A 13,928-nucleotide genomic window follows, 5' to 3' on the forward strand; every position below is an offset into this window, starting at 1 on the left:
TTTAAGAGTAAGGTACTAAGAGATACATGGCTAGGAAAATTAAGTGTCATGACCATTTACTTTTCTTTTGAATAGTAGCAAATATTCAGTTATTAAAAGTAGTTTTTGTTGTATTCTAATGTACAAGACAGATTTGTATATAAGACAGATTGTTTATGACAAAATCTTTATACTCTTAAAAACATTTTTTTTCTTTATTGATTTTCAGAGAGAGAGGAAGGGAGAGGGAGAGAGAGACAGAAACATCGATGAGAGAGAACATCGATTGGCTACCTCCTGCATGCCCCCAACTGGGGGATCAGGCCCACAACCTGGGCATGTGCCCAGACCAGGAATCGAACCAGCGACCTCTTGGTGTATGGGTCGACACTCAACCACTGAGTCACACTGGCCAGGCTTTATACTCTTTTTAATGAAAGCTCAGTAGATAAATCAAGAAACCAAAGCATAAGTGTGTTATAGTTCTAATGGTAACTGTTATGGGCTAAATTGTGTATGCTCAAAATTCATATGTTGAATTCATAATCCCTAGTACCTCAGAATGCGACTACATTTGAAGTTAAGGCCTTTAAAGAGGTAATTAAGTTAAAACTGGCTTCAGGGTGGGCCCTAATCAAATATGATTGGTGTCCTTATAAGAAAAGGTTAGGACACAGACAACATAGACAGAGTGAGACCACATGGAGACAGGAAACAGACAGCCACGTACAAGTCGAGGAGGGAGACCTCAGAAGAAATCAACCCTGCCAACATCTTGATTTTGGATTTCTACCCTCCAGAACTGCGAGAAAATAAATGATTGTTTAAGCCACCCAGTCTGAGGGATTTGTTATAGTAACCTTAGTAAACTAATACAGTAACTAAATTCAGAAACCTAATGTTCAACTTTACTAGTGATTACAAAAATATAAATTAAAATTATAGGTGATACCATTTCATACCCACCAGTTTGATATCAAAAACTGTGAATATCTAGTACTGCAATTTCATGTGACAAAGTCTTTTATGCTACTTGTTAGAATGTAAATGGGTGTAATCACTTTGAAAAGCAACTTGCTTTATCTAAATGTTAAGGATATGCATACTTTATTTTAAAAAATTGTATTGCTTTTTTTAGAGAGAGAAAGGAAGGGAGAGAGAAAAACATCGATTTGTTGTCCTACTTATTTATGCATTCATTGATTGATTCTGGTATGTGCCCCAACCTGGGATCGAACCTGCAACCTTGGTATACTGAGACAATGCTCTAACCAACTGAACTACTTGGCCAGGGCCAAGATGTGCATACTTTATAATCAAGAATTTCTATTCATTTTATGCATACAGGTACCAAAATATTCATAGCCACATTATTTTTATTAACTACAAAAACAAACAAACAAAAAAAAAACCTAGAAACAATCCAAGTTCCTACAATGGAATTCTAATCAACAGTGAAAGTGAATAAGCCACACAAGTGAACATGGATGAATCTTATGATATAATTTGAAGTGGAGGAAGCAAGTCATGGAAGCATATTTGCAGAATAATTACTATTTAAAAAACTCAAAAATATTTATATATACAAAATAAGGGTGGAAATGGATGGTAGAAAAAGCGAGACTTGAAAGAAGGATTACTTTTAGAAGAGCTTAAGAATGAATAAGCAACAGTTGTTGGCGACAAGGCTAAGGGGGAAGGGCGAGGGCATGAAGGAAGAGGGACTTGGAGTCTGCAGAGGAGCAGTCCCATTAATCTACTTAGAACAGTGAGACAGGCTCATTAGGAGGAAAACACTGGGTTTTATTAGATTTCTTGAATGTGATATAAGAAGACAGCATCTACATAGGCAAAAATGTACGGTATATAGTTAAAACTGAGAATCCAGACTTTGAAGCAAGGCTATCTCAAGGCTGGAGATAGATTTAGGACTAATCTGCTCTAAGGTGATTAGGTAAAGTCGGTGGCAGATGAGTTCTCCTCTAGAAACTGGCCATAAAGAACACTAACTTTATGAGAATGGATGGATATTGTTTGACTAAAAATTAATTTTGATTTAAATGACATTGATTATAGTTAAAGAAGATAATGTGATGTAATCAGAAATTTGTAATTTTGACAAATCAGTTGTATAGGAGTACATTATTCTGGTTTTTGTTATCTATAATACAGTAATATTAAATTTGAATTAGTATCAAAATGACTTTGTCATTGTCTGTCTATAAGCCAGAACTCCTTTACCTTCTCATGTGAAAATGACCCCAATATTTTTACATATTAGTCATTCTTATTTATGACAGTTGTATGAAGTGCTGTGTAATTAATTAAAATGAAAATTGTAGGTATAATAACTATACCTTGAGAAACACATCTTTATAGAGTTAGTTGGATTGCTACAAAATAAGGGAGTAGCCCAAACCACATGGTTTGAGAGTAAGTTTATTAGTTCTTGCAAGTTATCATTATTTAAATTACAAACAATCTAATTTAGTTATCACAATGATATGTGAAATAATATGAAAATGGCATAATGAACAATATTCAATATTAATATCTCTTGTCTAACTGCTTAGATACAAAATTAGATATTTAAAAAATTGAAGTGTAATAAAATATTTCAACATGCAAATTGGTAACAGTAAAATTATTTTCAGACTAGAATAGTTTGAGTAGAAATTTGTCTCCAAATATTAAGTTGAACCTATTCTTGCAATTACTGAAGTATGCCTAGATATATTATGCTTCATCTATCACTTGTGAAGTTATTTGGGCTTACTGTTCTCATTTGTTTTCTGTGGAATCAGAGTTTTATTTTGTTTCACACTAATATGAATGACATCTGCTACTTTCTTTTACCACAATATAAATTTACCCAAAACATTTTAGATTTAGGAGACTTTTAAGAAAGAGTAAGAGGAGAAGACAGAAACGCTTTAACCTTCAATATTCAACTTCCAGTATTTGCTGAGTAGATTGCATTTGTTGCCTTGTGCCTTCTAACACCTATAATAGCTGGCTTCTTGCTTATCAGTTAGATCATGACTTCAGAAATACTGCTTGATCTTGGGAATACCAGATGGTGGGGAATAAGAAAAGTGGCCGGAAACTCGTAAATGGTGGGAACTGTTTGTCTTGCTTATGTTAGTTACTTTCCTTTGTTGTGGAGTGAGTTTTGGTCAATATTCGTGGACCATTTAACATGAAATCCCAAACAGAATATGATGAAAGTCACCTCAATAAGAGGGTTTACTTTGGTAGTATTTTGAGTAACAGACTTTGGTGTATTTTTTTACTTTGGTGTATTTTCTTCAAAATCTAGACTCTGTTTTCTCTTGCTATATAACAAGTTATCACAAAGTTAGTAGCTTAAAACCACACAAATTTATTATCTCATAGTTCCTGTGGGTTAGAAGTCCAGGTACATGTTAACTGAATCCTCAGGCTAGGGTTGTAGAAGGCAAAAATCAGGGTGTTTGCCAGAGTAGAAATTTTATCTGAGCCTTTCAGTCTTTTCCTAAGCTCACTTGTTGTTGGCAGGACTTAGTTCCTTGCAGCCATAGGTCTGAAGTTCCCATTTTCTTGCTGACTGTCAGCTTGAGTATGCTCTCAGGTATCACCTTTAACACTTTACCTGGAAATCTCCTTAGCTATATATCCAGCTTTGTCACTTGTAAGTTTTGTTTTCCATGTAACTACAGGACATAATGTCACCATGCTTTCTGCCACTACGTAACAAAGATCCCCTTCACTGTCTAATGACATGTCCTCACTTCTTCTGAGCCCTCACCATCTTCATCAAGATTAAAGTTCAAATGTCTATTAAAAATCGGTTTAAGGAGAGTTTGGCTTTCTCTATTATTATTTTAAAAATATTTTTCCAGCCCTGGCCGGTTTGACTCAGTAGTTCGAGCACCGGCCCTTGGACCAGAGAGTCCCAGGTTCGGTTCCCACTAAGGGCATGTACCTCAGTTGCAGTTTGTCCCCAGCTCTGGTTGGGGTCGTGTGGGTGGCACCTACTTGATGTGTCTCTCTCACATCGATGTTTCTCTCTCTTTCTCTCTCTCTCCTTCTCCCTCTCTCCCTCCTGCTCTATCTGAAGATAAATGCAAAAATGTCCTCGGGTGAGGATAAAAGAAAAAAATTTTGTTTTTTTGTTCCAGCTTTTGCTCTCTAATTCCAAAGTCACTTTTATGTTTTTAGTTAGTGTTACAGCAGCATTCCACTTTCAGGTACCAAAATCTGTACTAGTTTTCTATTGCTGTGTGACAAATTACCCCTAATTTATTGGTTTAAAACAACACACATTTATTATCTCACACTTTTTTTTATTTTGCTCAGGAATCTGTGTCCAGATTAGTATGTTACCCTTTTAAGGATCTCACCAGACTGAAATCAACCAAGTTCATTGGTTGTTGGTAGAATTCAGTTCCTTGTGGTTGTAGGATCATTTTCTTGCTGGTTGTTGGCTGGGGTACACTGTTCCCTCCTAGAGGCCACCCTCGAGTCCTTTCCATGTGCTCTTCTACTTAGGCAACATGGTAGGAATCTTGAGGGCAATCTCAGAATTCCATCTATTACCCTAATTTGTTTACTACAATATAAAGGACAAATATGAAAAGTTTTACTTGGTCTTTGGTGCTTTATACATATTTGTTTCCTTTAAAGGTTGTCCAATCTGAGATATTTTAAGTCTATATTACTTGAAGACAAGCAAGTTTCCTAAAACTGATTTTAAGCAAAGTCAGTGGGTGTAGAGTAAGGGTTGTTCTAGAAAGACAATTCTCAAAACCAAAATTCTACCCTTACATTGTTTTGTTGGTACCACTCAGTCGGTGAGAAGAAATATAACAAATGTGAAATTTGGAATTTTACTTTATTCTTCAGTTTAAATGATACAGAGAGGGTTTGAGAAATTCCGAATTTTTCTTCTGGTTTTTTGAAACTGTCCTTTGAAAGCAGGGAGCAGGCATATATGATTTCTATTTAGATAAGTAATTGACATGAGCCAGAGACCCAGAAAAGCAATTTAGACTTGTGTTTGTTTTAGTTTCTTTTCTCTCACTGGGAAAGTACAATGGAAAAGTTGACAAATATTATGCATTGCTCCAACTTCAATAAAAATATTTAGACACATGCTGTTTTCTACCTTGAGCAACATCCAATTAAAACATTGGGTTTTCTCTCTTTTTCTCCTTAAAATCCCAAATTTTTTTTAGTCTTTCCTAACTATATTAGGCAATAATGTTTTTTTCTCTGCTACCTGATCTATACCTACCCCTACTGGAAAAAAATATTAATGAGTCTATTTTACTAGAGAGATAAGCTTTAGCCTTTTAGAGCTCTAATAGTGTTTTTATTATTTCTACTTCGTAAACACCTATCTTTGTATTGATCATTCTGGATCAAAAAATGAAGGTAGAAATAACTTCACATTACTTAAATTGTTTTGGAATTATTGTAGTTATCACTTATATTTAAATGCTTTAGGAAATTAGAAATTGAGAGAAAAACAAAAAAGTGCTATCTTAAGTAATGGATTTTTAAAAAAATGATCTGTCACCTACCCACAAATTCTAACTTTATAAACATAAGTTATATGGCATCTTAGATATGCTTTGACTGTCTAAGGAGTGAAGATCTTAGACCTTAGCCTTAGATTTTGGTTTCTTTAGTTTTATAGATTGTTTCCTTTTTTTTAGTCCTCACTCAAGGACATTTTTTGATATTTTGTTCAGATAGAGTGGGAGGGAGAGAGAGAGAGAGAGAAACATCGACGTGAAAGGGACACATCAAGTGGTCGCCACCCACACGACCCAACCAGGGCCGGGGACAAACTGCAACCGAGGTACATGCTTTGAGCGGGAACCGAACCCGGGTCTCTCCGGACCGCAGACCGACGCTCTGACCGCCGAGCCAAACCGGCCAGGGCTGTAGATTGTTTCTTAATGGGAGAAGTTAACCTTTAGAAAATAAATTTAAAAAAACAATTCAAACAAACAAAACCTATGTATTACCGGAAGTTGGGGTTTGGTTTCTTCTGACCATAAAAATCCAGACAGGTTCATGGGACAAACAAAAGGAATGCTTTTCTGGCTTTGGGCTGTTTTAGTTTTTGTTTTCTCTTTTTAACAGCGTTATTGGAGTAAAGTTGACATAACTGTACATATTTAAATTGTACAATTTAATAAATTCTGACATATGTATGCACTGTGAAACCATTATCACAATCAAGGTAATTAACATATTCATCATTCCCAACATTTATTTTCTCATGCCCCTTTGTAATCACGCTTACATGCCTCTCCACGGGCAGTGCCGCCCTCAGACAACGGGTCTGCTTTCTGTAACTGTAAATCAGTTTGCAATTTTTATAATTTTGTACAAATGTAATTATAAAGAATATACTTTTGTCTAGCTTCCTTTACTCAGCATAATTATTTTGACATCCATATTTTCTATGTATCAATAATAGTTTATTCCTTTTATTGATTAGTATCCCATTGTGGGAATATACTAAAATCTATTTATCCATTCTCTTGTTGATAGACATTTGCTTGCTCCTAGTTACAAATAAAGCTGCTATAAATATTTGTGTATAAGTCTATATGGTTATGTGCTTTTAATTTGTATTGGAAAAATATCATGTAATGGAATGCCTAGCTCACATTATAGGCTTATATTTAACTTTTAAAGAAACTCTTTAACAGTTACCCAAGGAGTACTTTTTACATTCCCACTAGCAATGTATGAGTTTTGGGTCCTCCACATCCTTGTCAACACTTCAGTCTTTTTCATTGTAACTATTCTGATAGTTATGTAGTTGTGTGTGTCTCATTATTTTCATTTTTATATCTTTGATGACTAATGATGTTGAGAATCTTTTCATGTGCTTATTGCCATTTGTATCTTCCTTGATGAAGTATCTATTCAAGTCTTTTGCCCATTTAAAAAAAATTGTTGGTTTTTTTCCCCCTATAATTGAGTTTGGGAGAGTTCTTTATATATTCTAGACACAAGTCCTTTATCAGTTTTGTGATCCAAAAATATTTCATTTAATTTGTAGGCTGTCTTTTTAGTCTTTTGACAGTTCATTTTAAAGAACAGAGGTTTTAATTTTGATGAAGCCCAATTTATCTTTATTTTTTCTATTGAATACACATTAAGTATCATATCTAAGAAAACTCTGTCTATTCAGTATTACAAAGATTTTCTCTTACATTAAGAAAAAAGGTCTCCCAGGTATATACATATAAAAGCTTAATAGGAAATTACTTAAAAATAAATATTCTTAATGAAAAATTTTAAAACCTGGTTTTTAACCTGTTAAGATCAATTTTGTTTTTGTATTCTACTTGTAGAAAATTTTAAGTCGCCCTGGCTGGTTTGGCTCAGCGGGTAGAGCGTCGGCCTGCGGTCCTGAGAGACCCAGGTTCGGTTCCCGCTAAGGGCGCGTACCTCGGCTGCAGTTTGTCCCCGGCCCTGGTCGGTTGTGCGGGTGGCAGCCACTCGATGTGTTCTCCTTTCACATCGATGTTTATCTCTCTCTCTCTGTTCCTCTCTCTCCCTCCCATTCTACCTGAACAAAAAATGGAAAAAAGTCCTCAGGTGAGGATAAAAAAAAAAAAAAATTTTAAGTCAAGTTGAAGGGGCCTTTTTGATTGCGTGTATTATCCCATTTTTTAAATGACTTTTTATTGATATTTTTAGAGAGAGAGGAAGGGAGAGATAGAAATGTCAATATGAGAGAGAAACATTGATTGGCTGCCTCCTGCATGCCCCCTACTGGGGATCCAGCCTGCAACCTGAGTGCGAGCCCTGACTGAGAATCACACTGGGGCCTCTCAGCCCATGGGACCTTGCTCAGTTCACTGAGCCACACCGGCTGGGCTATTATCCCATTTTCAAACTCTGTTCATTAAAATTCCTTAAATATTATAAAACTACATTTGTATAATTTAAAGCCTATTTTTAAAATATTTAGTTGTCTGACCAAAAAAACCTTCCCAAGTGCTTAAATAAATCTTCTAGTGAATGAAAATTTATAAGTATGTTAAGACTTAAGTTCTCTTACATGTTTCAGTGCTATTTTACACACTTTAAAATATCTCATTTTCTTAATTAACATTATTTAATTTGGAATCACAAGGCTAATCTGTTATTCTAACTGACCTTATTCTCTTAAACATTATAAGCAGCTAAAATACCAAACATGTACAGATTCTTTAATTTAAAAAAATACTTATATATGTGTTTACTTCTCATAAACTTATAAACTTAATGGTGAATTATCCTGGGTTAAAGATGTTTACAGTTTTGGGGGGCTGCCTTGTCAACTCACTGTGGTTTCCTACAGCTCAGTAAGAAGTCCTTAGCCAGGAGGGTGACCTTTGCCCCTCACTAGGGGTCACACAAGAGCTCTATTTTATAGTAGCTTTGTTCTTGAAATGGGGTATTCTTATGGCCCCGTTTCCTCAGAATTAATTTAAATATTCCTCATTTATTAGTTTATTCCTGGACAGACTGTTGTGCTATTTGATTGGATTCCATTAATCTGTTTACTATTTCATTCTATTAAAATCACTTATGTGCTTTCTGTCTGTTAGTGCCATAAATCCTTCAGGATTAAAATGACATCTGTTAGAATCCCTTTGTGGCTTTGTGTAAATGTGGACACAGTTTTAAGGTCTTGACAATAATACCTATGTTAACCAAACACATAATAATGGTTCTGGTTATATATTTTTCTTATTTGATAGCCCCAAACCTGTCTAGTTATCACATGCCCACAACTTTCAAGGAAACAAAAGTGAATAATATGGTTATGTTTATTGTAAAGCAGGACCATTTTTATAGTAAAATATGGCAGTCATATATCTGTATCCCGTTATCTAGTACTGTGTCTAAAGGAAACAATTGAAGAAATAGACTTAAGAATTGTTTCTCTCATCTGCAAATTGACTTCAAGCTATTTTTTCTCCACTTTGGTTGTGTGTGTGTCTGTGTCTTCCTCTTCTGCATTTCTTTCATTCCTTTATCTTCTCTTTTTTGGAGGTAATGATCTGGAGAGCTATAATAAAGGTGAATAAAAATAACAGAGAGATGATAACGGTAGGCAATTGCTAAAGATAGTGGTGGCAGACAATTCATAAAGTATAGTGTCATTGTTTGATTTTTAGAAAGCTGCTTTAACATTACATTAAATCTTGATATTAAGTCAGTGGTTCTCAATCTTCCTAATGCTGCGACCCTTTAATACAGTTCCTCATGTTGTGGTGACCCCCAATGATAAAATTATTTTTGTTGCTACTTCCTAACTGTAATTTTGCTACTGTTATGAATCACCATCAGAAATATGTGTTTTCTGATGGTGTTAGGTGACCCCTGTGAAAGGGTCATTCCACCCCCAAAGGGGTCGCAACCCACAGGTTGAGAACCGCTGGATTAAGTGATTACAGGGGTGATCTTAAATATATTTTCTAGCATAACTGTTATTAGAAATATCAAAACTATTGTTAGCTAAATGACATTACAAAAACAAATATTCCTTCCTGTGTTTTAGAATTCTAACAAGTTTCAACCGAGATGTATAGAGATCCTTCACTAATAGATCAAAAAATTTATAAATGGAAATCAACAGGGTTAATAAAACATAACTAAGACCTGATTGAATCAAGCAACAAACATTTACTTTTACTTTTTCACTTTCTTATTTATAGGAAAAATTATATTTAAAAAAACGACTTCTTTAAATGTAAGTTAAAGCAATATATTAAGATTTAAAACTCTGTGTATGTAATATGCAGGGTGGGGCAAAAGTAGATTTATATGGAAAATAATACAATAATTAATAATAATATAAGAAGAAACTGTATTTCATGCACTTACAACTCTAAATGCACTTTTGCCCTACCCTGTATATTATAATTTGCTTTACAGTATAGTACAGAAGATATAATCAAAAGCAACTTATTTTGCCCATCACTTTCCTTGCTCTCATTATTTCTTTCTTTCATGAGAGCATGTTCTTCCCTTGCCTCTATGTAAAAACTCAGGCCCATAATTTTATAGTAACAATAGCTGCAGTCACTTAACTGGAAAACACAATGTCAGTTCCATAATTAAAAGTGCCTGGTCAGCATTAATCAATATTTCAATCTTCATTTAAAGCTAAAACTTTCGGAAGCTAGGATTAGCTGTAGGAAGGAGACAGTGGGGTTGGCTTCTCTCTTTGTTGCTTAGCTTTTCACCCTCTTGCAAGTTGCTCTATCTGACATCCCCTCTGCCCCAGGACTTAACCTGAGAGAAAGACAAAAGGTAGAGAGGCAAACAATTTTTTTTACCTGACTCCTGTTGTAAAATGGCCTCATTCTTTTTGAACTTGATAAATGCTTGAGGGTGGTTCTTTCTCTTGTGTGTACTTTTCTGGGTTCTTCAGAATCCGTCACTCAAACCAAAATACCTGTGATACTTCAAAACATTTTTCCTCTTACTAGCCAATACCTAATTCGTCTTTCTCCTTCTCTTCCCCTCCCTTCATTCTTCCTCTTTTTCCTTCCCTTTTTCTCCCCCTCCCCCTGTTTCCTTCTAGTGGTACTCTGGAAGCCTTGAGTAGTGCCCTGGGTAGGATTTTTAAAAATAGCTTTATTGAAATATAATTCACATACCACAAAATTCACCCTTCTAAAATGTACCTTCAGTGGTTTTTAGTATAAGCACAGAATCGCAGAACAATTACCACAATATAAATTTTGGGGACCTTTTTAATCATCTGGATAGGGTTGACCCCATCCAGTCTGACCCTCTGTGTAGCCCTGCTTCTTGCCCTCCCCCCTCCCCCCCCCCCAGTGGAAGACTGGCCAGCTCCCAACACACCCTCTGCCTCACACTGACTCTCCAGTGCCCCTCTCCTCCCCACTGGCTGCTGCCTCAGAGTGAGAACCAAAGCTTTTAGATCCCTAAAATATCAGGCAGCAGTCTGTGGTGTCCCCCTTACTCTAAGGAACACACACCAAGCACTCCAAAGCGTCTCACCGAAGCTTCTTTCGGTGAGACAAGGAAACTGTTTTCCCCCCACACCCCTCCTGTTTTGGAGAAGCAAGAAAATCAGCATAACTCTCTTCAAGGAAATTCTCATGCAATTTTCTATCTAATCTTCATACCTGTGTTGGTTTTAGAGCCGCCTAACTGGTTCTCAGACATATAACTTTGAAATTTGCAACAGGATAATCTTTTTTACAAGTCATGTTACTTACTGAGTGCTAATAGTATCTTGATGTCTCCATTGAAACTTCCAATTTAATATAGCGTTTTATTTAGAATATAACATATCTCTTAGAAAGGAATGAGCGTCTGCTTTTTTCCCTTTAATAAATTTAATTTTTTCCCCTTTTTTATCATATAATAAAGTACATGAAAAACCTAGGGAGTTTTGGTGATAGTGAAGGTGTCTGAATAAATAATTATACTTCTTATACAAGCTAAATAACAACTATTTTTGCTTCTCCAAGCACTATCTTATATTCCCCCACCCCCTTTTTTAATCTTTACCTGAGGAGATTTTATATATATATATATATATATATATATATATATATATATAATCTTTATTGTTGAAAGTATTACAGATGTTCCTCCTTTTTACCCCTATGGACATCCCCCCCCCCCTTCACCACACTGTTATCTATGTCCATTGGTTATGCATATATGCATATAAATTCTTTCGTTTATCTCTTCCCGCTCCCTCCTCCCTTCCATCTTAGGTTTGTCAGTCTGTTCCCTACTTCCATGTCTTTGGATCTGTTTTGTTAATTGGTTCAATTTGTTCATTAGATTCCACAAATAAGTGAGATCATGTGATACTTGTCTTTCTCTGACTGACTTCTTTCGCTTAGCATAAGACTCTCCAGGTTCCTCCAGGTCATCTCAAATGCTAAGAGGTCTTTCTTTCTTACAGCTGCATAGTATTTCATTGTGTAAATATACTACAGAGTCTTTACCCATTCATCTACTAATTTATTGATTTTTTTTTTTTTTAAAGAAAGAGGAAGGGAGAAAGAGAGAAACACTGATGTAAGAGAGAAACATCAATAACACCAATTGATTGCCTCTCGTACATACGCACTCTGACCAGGAATCGATTCTGCAACCTTTTGGTGTACGGGACAATGCTCCAACCAGTTCAGCCACCTGATCAGGGCTTATATCTTCCCTTTTAACTACCACATTGTCCATTTAAACAATCTTCAAGGCTGATTCTAAGCATACAATGCTATAGTAAATATTTGAAAAGGAAAGTAACAGGACAAGGCTGGCCTCATTTTATAGTTGGATTTGCTTTTTACAGTCTGAGTTAAATTATCATAAATGTAGAATAAAAGAAAGTACTAGCTTTTTTGTTTAACTTTTTATAGGTTAATTTTTTAATTTAACAAAAGATACTTTACAAAAAATAAAATATTTAAGGTTTTTGTTTCTTTTAGCTTCTTGGCTTTTTTTCCAACTCATCTGCTTCTGCACATTATATATATGTACACACACACACACACACACACATACACATATATTGAAAATAGGATTATTGAGACTCATAGAAAACCTTAAATGTTAATCAGTTGATCATTTACTTCATTGAATGTCACTGAAAAAATAGACCCTACAAAAAGGTTACCACAAATGCACATTTCTAAATCTTTGTAGAGTCTTAGATTATGAAGTATGCTTGTAGGCATAACCTCTTTCCTTGTCATAGTCATCCCAAAAAGCATGACGACTACTACTATTATTATTATTCCTATGCCACAATGGGAAACTGATGTTTAGAGGTGAGATGACTTCCCGGGGGCAAATGGTAAATTGCAGTGTTGGGGAGAAAGAAATTTTCCTCCACTCTTTAAAGTTTTTTTTCAGTTAGTCTAAATAATTAAATCTACATGAGACAGATTAACCAGAGAAAATAAACAAATTGAATTACATACATACATGTGGGAACCTCACATTCAGGAGAGGTTCAGAGACCCCACAAACACAAGAGGTTCAGAGACAGTTAAAACGAGGTCTAATATGGCATTCTGAACTGAGCGTGAGGTAAGGCAACTTGGGGCTTCCCATGGGGAAGAAGGTTATTTAAAGGACAATAAGAAGAGCAGATGTTCAGTAATTAGATGTTTGCCCCTGTCCCCTAGAGAGGTCAAAAAAATTAATCTCTAGTAATAACTCTTACTATGGGCAAGGCCCCACATTTTAATTCTTTAAGGAGAGGTAAAAGTTTCTCACAAGCCTGGAGGGTCTCAATTTGCCATCAGCTCAAAATAATTTACATGCCGAAGTGGCACACTTTGGGGAGGTTTCTTCTGAACCTCTTCAGCAGCACAGCTGCGTCTAGAAATAGTTAAATCTATTATAATTTATAGTTATAGTATATATATTGGAGACACAGAAATCGATCAATGAACGGAAGAGTTGTATCCCACCTTATTTGCAGCTTCTTCCACTATGGCTGCAGGGTCTCCTCTGTACTACTCCTGCTCTTCTTAAAAAATCTTTACTGTTGAGAGTGTTACAGATACCCCTCCCCTCTTCTCCCTTGTTCCCCATCACCTGGTTCCCACCCTGTCCCTGGTCTTCACCACTCTTTATGTCCATAGCAATGTATATAAGTTCTTTAGTTAATCTCTTTCTGCCCCTCTTCCCTCTGAGATTCGTCAGTCTGTTTCATATTTCCATGCCTCTGGTTCTATTTTACTCATCAGTTTATTACGTTCATTAGATTACACATATATGAGATCATGTGATACTTGTCTTTCACTGACTGGCATATTTCACTTAGCATAATAATCTCCAGGTCCCTCCATGCTGTCTCAAAGGGTAATAGATCCTTCTTTTTTACAGCTGCTTAGTATTTCATTGTATAAATGTACCACAGCTTTTTTATCCATTCATCTACTGATGGG

The 13,928-nt window shown here is 35.6% G+C and overlaps 1 protein-coding gene across 6 annotated transcripts in view; it reads left to right on the forward strand.

Annotated features, from left to right (window-relative positions):
• PTPN13 (protein tyrosine phosphatase non-receptor type 13) overlaps positions 1-13,928 on the forward strand; it is a 195,390-nt gene that overhangs the window by 33,497 nt on the left and 147,965 nt on the right. The gene's annotated exons all lie outside the window — the stretch shown is intronic.

The sequence above is a fragment of the Molossus molossus genome, unplaced genomic scaffold (genome assembly GCF_014108415.1).
Source record: "Molossus molossus isolate mMolMol1 unplaced genomic scaffold, mMolMol1.p scaffold_m16_p_1, whole genome shotgun sequence".
In the NCBI taxonomy this organism is placed as follows: domain Eukaryota; kingdom Metazoa; phylum Chordata; class Mammalia; order Chiroptera; family Molossidae; genus Molossus; species Molossus molossus.